The sequence below is a fragment of the Lissotriton helveticus genome, chromosome 5_1 (genome assembly GCF_964261635.1).
Source record: "Lissotriton helveticus chromosome 5_1, aLisHel1.1, whole genome shotgun sequence".
Taxonomy (NCBI): domain Eukaryota; kingdom Metazoa; phylum Chordata; class Amphibia; order Caudata; family Salamandridae; genus Lissotriton; species Lissotriton helveticus.
The window spans coordinates 417,319,306-417,332,860 of NC_136065.1; positions in this window are offsets into that span (position 1 = coordinate 417,319,306).

Here is a 13,555-nt window from a genome sequence, read left to right on the forward strand (position 1 = left end):
CTATGCTCTCGGTGGACACCAAAATATTAGCTAAGGTTCTTGTGATGTAACTGGGACGTGTCATGGCCCATTGTGTGCACGGGGACCAGTATGACTCAATTCAAGGCAGGGGACACACATGAATTTCCACAGAATCTCATGAACTTCAATCGACATCGGGCACATTGATAGGTGGTAATCGCACTCAATATCGAAAAAAACCTTCGACACTTTGGAGTATGTAAGTGTCATGTTGGAGAGGATGGGGTTAGGGACAGTGTTTAGTTTATGGGTCCGATTGCCTTATGCCCACCCAACGGCATGTGTTTGCAATAGTGCCATGGTTTCTGAAACCATATCTATAGCTAGAGGAATGCACCAGGGCTGCCTACTGTCCCCACTTGTTTTTGCTTTAGGTGTGCAGCCCCTTGTGCAGTGGCTACGAAGTGATATGGGCCAATGGGGTGTTGTGGGAAGCATTATGCTTGTGGTCTCCCTATAGGTGGATGACACGCTGGTCTATTATAGCACCCTGGATGAAGCAATGCCTTCATTGTTGGAAATTATGACAGCCTTTGGAGCGGTCTCCAGCCTGCATGTCAACCAGCGAAAATCGGTTATTTGCACGCTGACGAGCTTGGTGGAGGTAAATGCATCTGCCCAGCCTCAGATAGGGCTTGTCTAGGGGCATAACCATTTTCACTATTTGGACATACAGATGGCTCATAGTCACACTGATAATTATAATGTATATATGGACGCTGTACCCACATGCCTAGAGAAGCCAATCCACTTTTGGAATTGACCCCCGCTGTCCATCATGGGGAGGGTGGCGCTAAGTAGAATGGTACTCCTCCCTCCTAGAATCTATGTCTTACACAATTCTATGTATCGCATTCCACTGGTCGCATTTAGCAAAGCAAACAGACTCCTTATATCCCTGATATGGGCAGGCCAGTGTAGTAGAGTGAAGTTGGACGTGCTGAAACTAGACATGGAGCTGTGGGGTCTCGGCATCTCAGACCTGCAGATTTACAGTTTTGGAGGAGTCTTGCAAAATGCTGCACAATGGTGTACAGAGGACCCGACCAGGTAAAAAGCAAAAAGCCCTCCTGGCGAACTGGGATGGTGTGGCGTACCTCGCTGGAAAATTGATGGGGGGAGCAGAGTTCAGATCACACCCCTTTCACATGACCTTAGGTCTCTGAGGTATGGGAACAGGTGGTCATGCTAGTGCCCCGATGAGCCCCTACATGAAGCTTCCACAACTGATGTGGTTGTCAGGGTTTTGACCGATACAGGCAGTGATGGACTTATCTCAATGGTACGCTGGGGGTTACTCTACAGCTGCAGACCAGTTTGAAAATGAAGTTTTACTAACTGCAGATGAAGCCCTGGAGTGTTTTCAGCTATCACCGGGAAATTCCTGCAATACGCAATAATCTCCTGCACAGTCTGTGAGATGCGGCCCCCCTTTCGCATAGGGCCAGAGTAATCCCACCCACTTTTTTTGGGGGGGGGGGTTTATATAGCGCTGGCTAGACCCGAAGGTATCAGAGCGCTTTGCATAGGTGAGAAGGATGTATGACGTTACAACGCATACATTCACAACGCATACCATCCCAACGCAACTTTTAAAACGTAAAATCTATAACAACGCATGTGATTACAACGCATGCCATCACAACGCAGATGCTATTGCAACGCATGCCATTACAACGTAAGTATAGGTAAGTATATAATTTTAATAACATTGATTTATTTTTAAATTAATTAAAAAAAATGTTATTTAAATAATTATTGTTTATTTATTTAATATATTTTAATTTACTATTCTAACTCCAGGGGGGTGTAATAGTAGTGTAAGTGTTGGATAGTGTAGGGGTTTAAAATTACTATTCTAACTCCATGGGACTGTAATAGTAGGGTAAGTGTTGGATAGTGTAGGGGTTAACATTACTATTCTAACTCCAGGGGGGTGTAATTGTAGGGTAAGTGTTGGATAGTGTAGGGGTTAACATTACTATTCTAACTCCAGGGGGTGTAATAGTAGGGTAAGTGTTGGATAGTGTAGGGGTTAAAATGACTATTGTAACTCCAGGGAGGTGTAATAGTAGGGTAAGTGTTGGATAGTGTAGTGGTTAAAATGACTACTCTAACTCCAGGGGGATGTAATAGTAGGGTAAGTGTTGGATAGTGTAGGGGTTAAAATTACTATTCTAACTCCAGGGAGGTGTAATAGTAGGGTAAGTGTTGGATAGTGTAGGGGTTAAAATTACTATTCTAACTCCAGGTGGGTGTAATAGTAGGGTAAGTGTTGGATAGTGTAGGGGTTAAAATTACTATTCTAACTCCAGGGGGGTGTAATAGTAGGGTGAGTGTTAGATAGTGTAGGGGTTAAAATTACTACTCTAACTCCAGGGGGATGTAATAGTAGGGTAATTGTTGGATTGCGTAGGGGTTAAAATTACTATTCTAACTCCAGGGAGTTTAATTGAAATAAATTAAATAAAACATCAAGTAAAATATTAAAAATAATTTAAATAAATTAAATTATAATTATAAAAATATTAACTTAAAAAATGCATAATTATTTTAATTAATATTTAATAGTAAATGTAAATAAAGTATTAAAAACTATTTTAGTAAAATAATTAATATCTAAAATAAAAAATAAATAAATAATGAATTAAATTAAGAAAAGTATTTTAAAATTAAATTAATATTAATTAAATTAAATACTTACCTATACTTACCTTGTAGTGGCATGCGTTGTAATGGCAACTGCGTTGTAATGACATGCGTTGTAATGGGATGCGTTGTAATGGATCTTGCGTTGTAAAGGTTTCGTTGTAATGGTAGTGCGTTGTGAATGAATGAATGAATTTAGAATTTATATCGCGCTCGAATGACCAAGGGCGTCTCAAGTGCTACGGCAGAGAGAGAACTACCAACCAAAGATTCAGTGCAAGAAAAGCCAAGTTTTTATTGTCTTTCTGAAAGAGGGAAGAGTAGTGCTGCTCTTTATGGATAACGGTAGTCTATTCCAAAGTTTGGCAGTGTGGTAAAAGAAGCTACTTCCTCTCCAGCGCACCCTTCTGATTTTTGATACCTGAAGAAGTGTGCTTGTGGCCAACCGAAGTGTTCTGTTTGGAAGATACCATCGGAGATGTTGTTTCAAATATTCGGGTCCTATCCCCTGCAATGCTTTAAAGGTCAAACAAAGGGCCTTAAATTCAGCTCTTTTTTTCATCGGCAAACCAGTGAAGATGTATAAGGCCTTGAGATACTGACTGAAACTTAGGGATGTTCAACAGCATCCTTGCCGCGGAATTTTGAGCCCGTTGAAGTTTGGCAAGTGAGAACGTGAATAGTTGCACAGTTAACTTAAAGGCAGATATAAACATCAATGTCCAACATTTGAGAAATGCAGCAGAGCAAGGGATAAACACAGGCAGACGCAGCAAGGCGCAGAGGGAGATCTCTAGTCTGTCGACAGGCTACAACAATTAAGATTCCCTTCTTTTAGATCGCTGGCCAGGTACTCACAGTACTTTCACACTTGGTTATCTCTACCACAATGAATACAGTCTGCTGAAAGCACAGAAGATGACAGCAACAAGGCCAGATGGACATGAAGTGTAGATGGTACTAGAGTGAGTAACTGATGCTTACTCATATTCCTTCAACACCACAGATAAAGTTACTTGGACCAAGAATCTTTTCAGATGATGGACGTGTTCATACTTGTAACGAGGAGTACATTTTGTCAACTTTTTGGTAGGTGGAAGTGCTCTGGCCAGGCACAATAATGGCCCAGAGCCTCCCATGGATGAAATAAACACGAGGACGCATGGGAGAACAACTCTAATCACATAAATTGCAGTTGGAATGGGTTTTCATGTGAATATTGTGTTGTTAAATGTGAGGGGAACCACTCTAGTGCATGACTCTATCCATTCAATCAATCATATATTTTAGGTAGAACCCTGTAAGAAACAGATTAAAAAGAACATACAATTCAATTTCATAATAAAATATATAAAACAAATTAGAGAACCTCAAAAAATGAAATAAACACTGACAAAAACCCCCCACAGTGCAACAAAACACCGCATAACAATAAACAATTCCATACAGCTGATCATAATACAGATACATATGAGCGGAAAAGATGGATGAAACTGCCCCATGGACAACCATTTCAAGGACTCCTGAGACATCAAGTGACACAGAAAGACGGGCTCGCCCTCATCCACATTGCAAAGGTGTCTGTGCCGCAGCAGGCATTATCTTAACTGACATTGATGGAAACGAACTTGAGAATCAATGTATGGCCACTTAAAAGCCAATGATTTTCTTTTGATCGGCAACAGTTTTGTGTAACATTTTTGCACCCTCATGAAGATTGGTCTGGATTTGCTAAGATGACACATTGTACCAATTCCCTGAAAGCATTGGCTTGAATGGGGTTTCAAAGAAGGAGGTGGGCCAGGCCACAGCCATGCCATTATCAATAAGGATATGGGGAACCACTGGAAAATGAACCACCAGGAGATGGGGCCTAAAGCTAAAGAGTCTTTAAAAGGAGGTGGTAAAAGGGAGGAGGAATTAAATACTAAGGGGCAGATTTATGTTAACTGGCGCATCCCCAGGGATGCGCCAGTTAATGTGCGCCACAGTGCGCCACAGCTCCGCCACCCATGGTGCGCCACATTTACAATGCGGCGCACCATGGGGCAAAAACGGCACAGATGCATGACGCATCTGTGCCGTTAAGGTGGCGCATTGCTGGAGTTGCGTCGCAAGTGCGACGCAGCTCCAGCAAGGCTCGGGGGTGCCCCATCTTTGCAATGCTGCGTCAAGACCTACGCCTGCTTCAAGCAGGCGCAGGGCTTTGACGCAGCATTGGCCTGAAAGTGACGTGAAATCTTATAGATTTCACTCAGCCACTTTTGCGAGGAGCACCTGCCTAGGAACGCCCACCCTGCGCCGGAACGCCCACAAGCGGCGCAGGGCTTTACAACGTTACGCATCTGCCTAGATGCGTCATGTTGTAAATCGGTCGTAGGGATGCGCCACGTTTACGCCACCGTGCGTGACGCAACAGCGGAGTAAACGTGGTGCAAGGGCCTCATAAATCTGACCCCAGATGTTGTCAGTGAAATTTTACAATCCAAAAAAAAAAACTAAGTTAAAGGGCAAAGGAAAAGGATCCGAACCGTGTTTCAAGGCTAGAATGTTTTTGAGTTATCAATGGTTGTCTTATTTTATCATCTAAATTAACTGGTTTTGGCTTTGGCTGCGAGGAAACAACTTCCACTGAGCTTGAGATGGTCAAGAGGATGCGTGAGTTCAGCTTGCACTATTTTTCAATTTTCACAATGATGCACTTGGCATCATTCATTACTTGGGAAGAGCAGGGTGCAGAAATTCGACTACGATAATGACAGAGTCTAATCAAAAAAATAACCAAGAAGAGTTCAAAAGAAAATTTAAGTGCTATTGTATTTATTGTCCTCTTCCAGTGACTTACATTGATTCTTTCCACTGGTCTCAGAATCCTTACAAGCACATTTCCCTCAATTCCTCGGAAAAGCTTCTAGTATGAACATCGAAAAGGTTTTTAGATGAAAACGAAAGCATGAAAGTTTGCAGCTTGTTTTAGGCAGTGGCGCAACTAGAAGAATGATATTCCACCTACAGAAGGCCCTAAAACTGGATGGCAGAGAAGACACAAAACCAATTCAGGAACTGTAGTCGGAGGCCATAACGCTGCCACTCACGGACGTGCAATCATAACGTGCATTTGTGCAGGTGTAAAAAGTGGCAAGCAATTCCTGGTTTAAACAAACAGAGCTCCATTATCTACATTACACTTGCCTTTCTCCCAGAAACTACAGAAGATTTACGCAACACAATCATCTGGGTGCTCTCGCTGAGGGGCCGATCCAGCGATATTCCTCCACATGATCTGGGAATATGCAAAATTAAAAGACCACTGGGCCAAAGCAGTGAATGTGCTGCGTGAGTTTACAGGTGTGCAGATAAAGACCTAGATCAAACACTGCCTCTTAAGTGTGGTCCAGATGCCAAAAAATGGGTCCAAGATGCAGTATAAATTTGCCCTATTACGTTTGGTTCTGGCAAAATGGTATGTCGCAGTACACTGGACTCAGCCTCACCTCGCCACATTTGAGCGATGGAGGAGACCACTTCAAGTGGGGGATAGCTGAGGAGAGGATACTTAAACTGGTCCACACTGATGAAAACACAGAACGTGATCTAGAGATATGGAGCAACATGCAAGTCAGCTGGAGTTGAAGGAACCCCAGCCAACCACACTCACTGGTCACTCACAAGATGCAGAAACATGGGTAACCCTGAGCATGGATGGGGGTTTGCCTTAGTCACTTGAAAAATGCATGGGGGATCAATGTGGGTCGAGACCTTATGCAGATTCACTGGACCTGACATGCTCAACAGAGGGGGATGGACTAGGGAGAGAGAAAGGCTTTATTGTTATGTGGTTAAAAACCCTTACAATATAAAAACAGTTGGAGCATATTCTTTAAAAGAAAAAACAGTATATAAAATTACACAGAAGTCCAAAATTTGCATTGTACTTTGGAACCTTGGAGACCTTCTTGCCGGTTAGTGTTCCAACCGAGGGCCAGCTTAGGGTCGGCAGGTTTTTGGAATTTAAAGAACAGATGCTGACCCCAGAGATGGAGTTCCACTCTGCAGTAAAGGGGAGAGGTTGGAAACATTAATGGCTTCCAACTGTTTTAGCGCCTTCGTTACAAGTTTTGTTAATCCGATGTTCAGCTTCGTATTGCTCGGGTTTAAAGCTGCTATTATGGCCTGGCGGCATGATCGAATTCCGAGCCTGTTCCATTCTCCATGCAGTAAAAAAGTCTGACGTCGAGCAATGCGGGACATAGACAATACTATGTGTTCCAGTTCTTCGCTGTGGTAGCCACACTGCCTACAATGAGTGTAGTTATCTGGTGGGCGCCTTTCTGGCAGATTCATTAAAAAAGTGCAAATATGCTTGATAAATGGGGGGGAGGCACAACCCCTGGTTTAAAATTTGTGATCACTGCCCAGGCGTGTTTCCTTTTTGACAGTATTGCCCTGTCTGAATGGAAGGACCACAGCCTGACGCTCTTCTTAATGACTACTTTTAATGCCGACTGGGAGGGATTTGTTCCCCAGAATTCCTCAACAACGAGTTGTTGTAAACTATGGTCCAAGTGGAGCCGATATTTATTACTGCCTTGACTTTTCTGGATATCTTGCCAGAGTCTGGCCTCCAAAGAGCCCTCCCGGGCATGACGCAGTCAATTACAAAACTTTATGAATGCACCAGCCTCTGTGCCGTGGAGGTAGGGTAGACCTAATTCAAGGCAAACTTATGCAGGCGATGCTGGCTTTGGCAGATGAAATGCACGTTTAAAATTTTTTGTTATTAATTTATTTAAGAGGGTATTTGTGGTGCCCATCATGATCTCTTGACCATACGTTAATGAATTGGTTATCTTGGCGTTCATCACCTTCAACAGTGGGATTAAGCTGGGGCCAAGTAGTTTTTTGGAAAGTTTCATGGCGACAACCTCTAAAGCCAGAGCTTTGGTCCTCAGTGCTTCTTTCTGTTTGATAAAAGAACTTCTTGAGTCAAGAAATATTCCCAGATATTTATAGTGAGTTGTTGAGTCTATTTTTACCTTGTTGAAATACCACCCACCACACCTTTTCTTTTGCTTCCCAAAGGATATTGTTTTTGTTTTTGACAGATTCAACTCTAGGAAGTTGCTTTTAGAGTAGGGAAAACGTTCATCAAGTAGCCTCTGTAGGCCCACTTTCGTGTGACTAAGCAACACCAAATCGTCGGCGTATAAAAGGTTAGAAATACGTACCCCATCTAGTTGGGGTGAGTGGCTGTTGACGCTGTCGAGAATTTGTGAGAGATCCGATATGAAAAAGTTAAAAAGGAGATGTGCCAGCACGCAGCCTTGTTTTACCCCGCTTCTCGTCTCAATCTTCCTAGAGACATGAGAGCCTTCGCCCAGCTTGATTTTAATCCATGTTTAGCAATGGAGATGAGCTATCGCAAGTAGCAGAGACCGGGGTGTGCCCCAAGACTTTAATTTTTGCAACAGTAGGTCCTGGGGCACTCGGTTGAAAGCCGCTTTAAAATCTACAAAGCAGCAACGCAGTTGGATTTGTTGGACTGACGCTTTCTCTATCAAAACGGATAGGGTTAGTAGGTTAGTTGTTGTACCAGAGTTGGCCACAAACCCAGTCTGATTGAAGGGGAGGCGCCTGGGGCCTCATTTATGAGCCCTTGCGTCACTTTTACGCCGCCGGTGCGTCACTTTTTGTGACACACCAGTGGCGTAAACAATGCGCCTTGTTGCGCTATATTTACAAAGTGACGCATCTAGGTAGATGCGTCACTTTGTAAATCCCTGTGCCACATTATACCTGCGCCAGGTGTAATGTATGCAAAGGGGGCGTATTGACGCAAGTAAGGGTCGTAGAAGTGACGCAGTGAAATCTATGAGATTTCCCTGCGTCACTTCTAGGACACTGTTGCATCAAAATCTTGCGCCTGCCTCACAGCAGGCGTAAGACTGACGTAAGCCTTTTCACATGGGGCTTGCCCCATGTGAAAGGAAGCATTGCTGGAGTTGCATCACTTTTGTGACACACTCCAGCAATGCGTCACTTTTGCGCTTACAGATACGTCAGAAATACTGACGTAGCTGTAACTCCTTGCGACATGATGCGTCATACATTAAATATGATGCATCAGGTATGTCGCAAGGACGCGCACTGAGAAGTGACGCATCGCTGCTTTCACGCAGCGATGCGTCAGTTCTCATAAATGAGGCCCCTAGTTTCCTTGGTCCAGACCATTAGCTCATCCAACAGAATGATGGCGTAGTATTTAGACTCAATGTCTAAAAGTACTATCATTCGGTAGTTGCTGGGGTCGTTTCTCTTCCCACTCTTATATATGGGATGAATGATGGCACCTCTCCAGGACTCGGGGACAGTGCTGTTTAACCTGCAATAAGAAAACAGGGGGGTCAGGTAAACTGACCAGAATTCAGCTTCCGTTTTACACAGGGCCTGGGGGAGACCATTTGGCCCGGGTGCACCATCGGCTCTAGTTTTCTTAATTAAACATAGAATCTTATGATTTAGTTCTTCCGAGGTCGCTGATAGACTGCACCCTGAGTGAGCTCTGCATGCACGCCATGCCCAACACATCACACACCTTCCATGGGTGGTATCTGCCCCCCTTGACCAGGATCCTAAAAGGGAATGAAGAGATGAGGAGGTTGGAATGGCAACACCCCGGCCCTGTATGACACAGCTGAATGGCCCTATCCAGACAGGTATATACTCATGGTAAGAGCCCACTCCTCCTTCAGCCAACATCCATAACCCTCTCCCCGTATGAGCTGACACTAGATATAAGCCTTCCAACTACCTGTTGCCAAATTCATTTCTATTGGTTGTTATTATTTTACTTTTATGGTGAAAATCATAGAAAATCATTAGCCTCCAGGCAATGAACTTTGGTCCTACTACTATCAATCTGCACCGGCTATGTAGGCCACTGCCTTTGTGAATTGCTATGAGATCATTTAATAAAGGCAAGTTAGAAAACATCTAATTCACTGGTGAAGTTTGATGTTTGCTAAGTGTTTAGGAAAAAGTTATTTTTAGAAATGTACCTCTTCCCTTTCTGAACCTCTTGGAGACTAATTTGCATTTGCCTGCTAGTAGCTCCCCTATCTGTAATCCACCTAAATGAAAGAAGTGAAAATTGCTCCCAGACCAGAAACTTTGGCTTGGAAGTGGGGAGGTGTTTATCCCCCTGTCAGGCAGGCCACTTGTGGTGGGCCCAGGCACTTAATTTACTCCTGAGGGGCTTGTCCAGTCCAGTCTTAAGTAAATGTTAGGTGACCCCTCTAAATACCCCATATTTTGTTTTCCTACTCAGACTGGTGCCAAACCAAGTGGGAAGGAAGCTACACCAGAACATAGGACTGCTCATTACTCTGACTACACATCTGTGTGGGCATAGAGGATGTGTACAAGGCAATAAGGAATTTCATATCTTTGATTTTGAGAATGAGTGCCACTGTGGGATTGTTCGCAGTAGGGAACAAAAGAATGGCTGAAAAAGTGGGTAAGAACTTTTACCTCATTGGTTCGGGAGTGCCAAGGACTCACTCCTACCCACTAGCTAATTCCAGCATACATGTGGTATCCCTAGGTAATATCCTGGTCCAGCAGAAAATCAGAAGGGGCCTGGACCTGCTGTTTGTGGCCTGAAAGGAGTCCTGAATGGCTGGATCCGCTCCCTTTAGTACACAGGGCAAAAATGGGAAGCCTATGTGTCAATTGGCTGAAATCCTGTATAGCTACAGGTTTCGTAGCTGCAAGAGAAATTTTCACCTAAATGGCCATCTAACCAGTGGACATGGACTGGAATTAGCTGTTGGTCTTTGCTTAATATCTAGAGAGTATCCAGGTAAATTTTTCTGAGGTCTTGGGGGCTTATAAGTGTCTTCCAGTGGTTGTTTGGTCAAAAAAGAAACAATCAATAGTAAACTTTATTCGGTTTATAGTACAAACCATAAAAGGTGCACATCAAAAACTGTATAAGTGACAGTACATTGTTATAATGATATCCAGAACAGCTAGAAAACACAAATAAATAATTAAAAAGCCTGAGGAAAACTCATTACAAATCCATATAATTTCTAGAATTAACAGTTGCCTTTAAAAATCCCACTATATTTATTTTTATTTATTTATTTTGAAAGTTGTATATAGCATTGGCTAGACCAAGAGGTATCAGGGGTTTTACATGATCAGGATAGTATAAGGCAAACATGGTATAAAAAGCATAATAACAAAGTAAAAAACAACATGATTACAAATCTAGAAGGAATGAAACAGAAGCTAGAGCAATACAATACAGGTATTATAGGTAGAGTGGAGTACAGGAAAAGGGACATATATTACTGAGACAAATATGGTATGGTGAAAAGATATCAAGAGTCAGGCACAGGTTAGGATCCCCATCAGTAGGTAAGGAGGTGGGTTTTGAGGTCTTTTTTGAAGCAGGCATAAGAGGGGTTACAGCGCAGGTTTTTAGGGAGGGTATTCCAGATAGTAGGGGCATTGCCAGAGAAGGAGCGAGATTGTGTGGTTTTCTTTTTATGCAGAGGTGGGATTAGGAGGAGGGTGTTGGTGCTTCTCAGAGGACGAGTGGTGCCAGCGATGAGGAGTTTCTTGGATAGGTACTGCGGAGTGTTTTGGTGGAGGGCTTTATGATTAATGCAGGCCGTTTTGTAAGCTGATCTCCCTTCGATACGGAGCCATTTAAGAGATTTGAGAGCTGGGGAGATATGATCGAAGCATTTTCAGTCTGTTATGAGCCTGGCTGCAAGGTTGAGCTCAGCTTTCATTGGAGCAAGGTGGACCTTGGGGATTCCATTGAGGATGGCGTTGCCATAGTCAATACGTGAAAGAACCAGTGATTGAACTGCAAGTTTAAAATCATCAATGGGTAAGAATGGTTTGATTTTCTTGAGGTGACGGAGAGTGAAGAGGGCTACTTTGGCAGAGTTTTTGATGTGAACGTCAAGGGTGAGGGTGTTGTCGATAGTAATGCCAAGAGATTTGACGGAGTTGGACAGTGTGAGTGAGCAGTTTAGTGCATTAAGGTCTGAAATCCATGATTGAATGGGGAGATGGTTCTTTTTAGGGGAGAAGAGGATGATTTCAGTTTTATTAGGGTTTAGTTTGAGATGATTTGACTGGAACCAGGATTGAATTTTGTGAAGGGAGTTGTTCAGGTGTAAGATGTCAGCATGAGTTTTAATCTTGTAATAGATTTGGGTGTCATTGGCGTATAGGTGGTAGTTGATGCCTGCTTGTTTAAGAATGAGAGAAAATAAACAGTCCTCTTTCAGTAATTAACGATACGCCAATGCAGGTCGAGCCCGCCTAAAATTCAATCGTTTTACAATAGGGGCCAGATAGAGTTTACGAGGAAATTTATACAATTGACATAAAAACATAAAATGCAGCATATCCTGCAGAGACTTTCCGTCGCAGCCGCAGGGAGCTGCCACTTTACTTTTAGTAAAACATTTGGGTCTGGCAAGTAAAAGGTGGAAAAGGCTCAGACGAAATCTAGTTAATAGGAATTTCTCGTGCGTGGACAATGACCCCATAAGATATGGCTCTGCTCTAGCGGTTGTTTTAAGCATTATGTACATCCGCACACTTGGTTTCTGTACCTCCTTGGCTTCTCTATCCAGATTCCTTTCTAACAGAAAGAGAGTTTTAATTTCCTCCAAGTCTTTCTTTGTGATGTATTCGGGGTTAGTAAATAGATCCCCCCACCCTAACCTGCCAACATGTTCCTTAACATACCTCAGCCACAGAATACGAGCGAGTGATCAAGGGACATACAGTCTTTTGTAATCACGTGGGTCAGAGGGAGGTCTGGGTTCAACCAACATTTTAACCAACAAATCAGTGGTCGCAAGGAAAGTACATCATTTACATACGGAATCCCCAACTTCTCTTGGACCGCTAAATTGGGTGTGCTGCGTGGAACACATAATAGGCGTTTCAGAAAGTCATTTTCCACTATTTGGAGGGATTCTCCCGCATTATATCCCCATATTTCACTGCCTTATGAAGCTATGGCCAGGCTTTTAGCTTGATACACTTGTAGCATAGCTCCAGTGGGTTTCTTTCCTAATTTAGAAGCAAAGTTATAGATTGCTGCATTCACCCTGGCAATGTCCCCTTTTTTTCAATAATAGGGGACCCCAATAGAGCTTATCGTCAAAGAGGACCCCTAAGTATGAAAACATATTTGTACGAGGAATCTTTGAAACTCCCACTCTAAATTGGAAATTCTTCTTTGACAGATGCCCCACTTGCATGACGTAAGATTTGGAATTGTTAATTTCCAAATCCCTATCTGACATAAATCCAGAGAAGGAGGTTAAAAGTGATTGTAATCCCTTTTCAGTCCTGGATACAAGGACGGCATCGTCCACATATAACAGGACGGGGATTTCTCACAGTCCTACCCTGGGACAGTCAGCCCCTATTGCCCTTAGCACGCTGTCCAATTCATTAATATAGAAATTAAATAAAAAAGGAGCCAAAATGCAACCTTGCCGGACTCCCTTCTTAATAGTAAAATCCCTCGTAACACGCAAATCCTGTGAAAACCTAACGTTGGCTTTAGTAGACTTATGTAGGTCCTCTCAAAAATTTACAACACTGTTCTCCACTCCCATTGCCCTCATGGACTGCCAGAGCATATTCCTATTGACAAAATCAAAAGCCGATGACAAGTCCATGAAGGCAAGGTGAATGGTCCCAGGGCGAGCGACGGTGTATTTGCTCAGTATCAAAAATAAGTTAAGACACTGGGCAACAGTAGACTGTCCCTGTCGAAATCCATACTGAGCTTCCAACAGAATCATGTTATCCTCTGCCCAGGATGATAATCTCTGAAGGA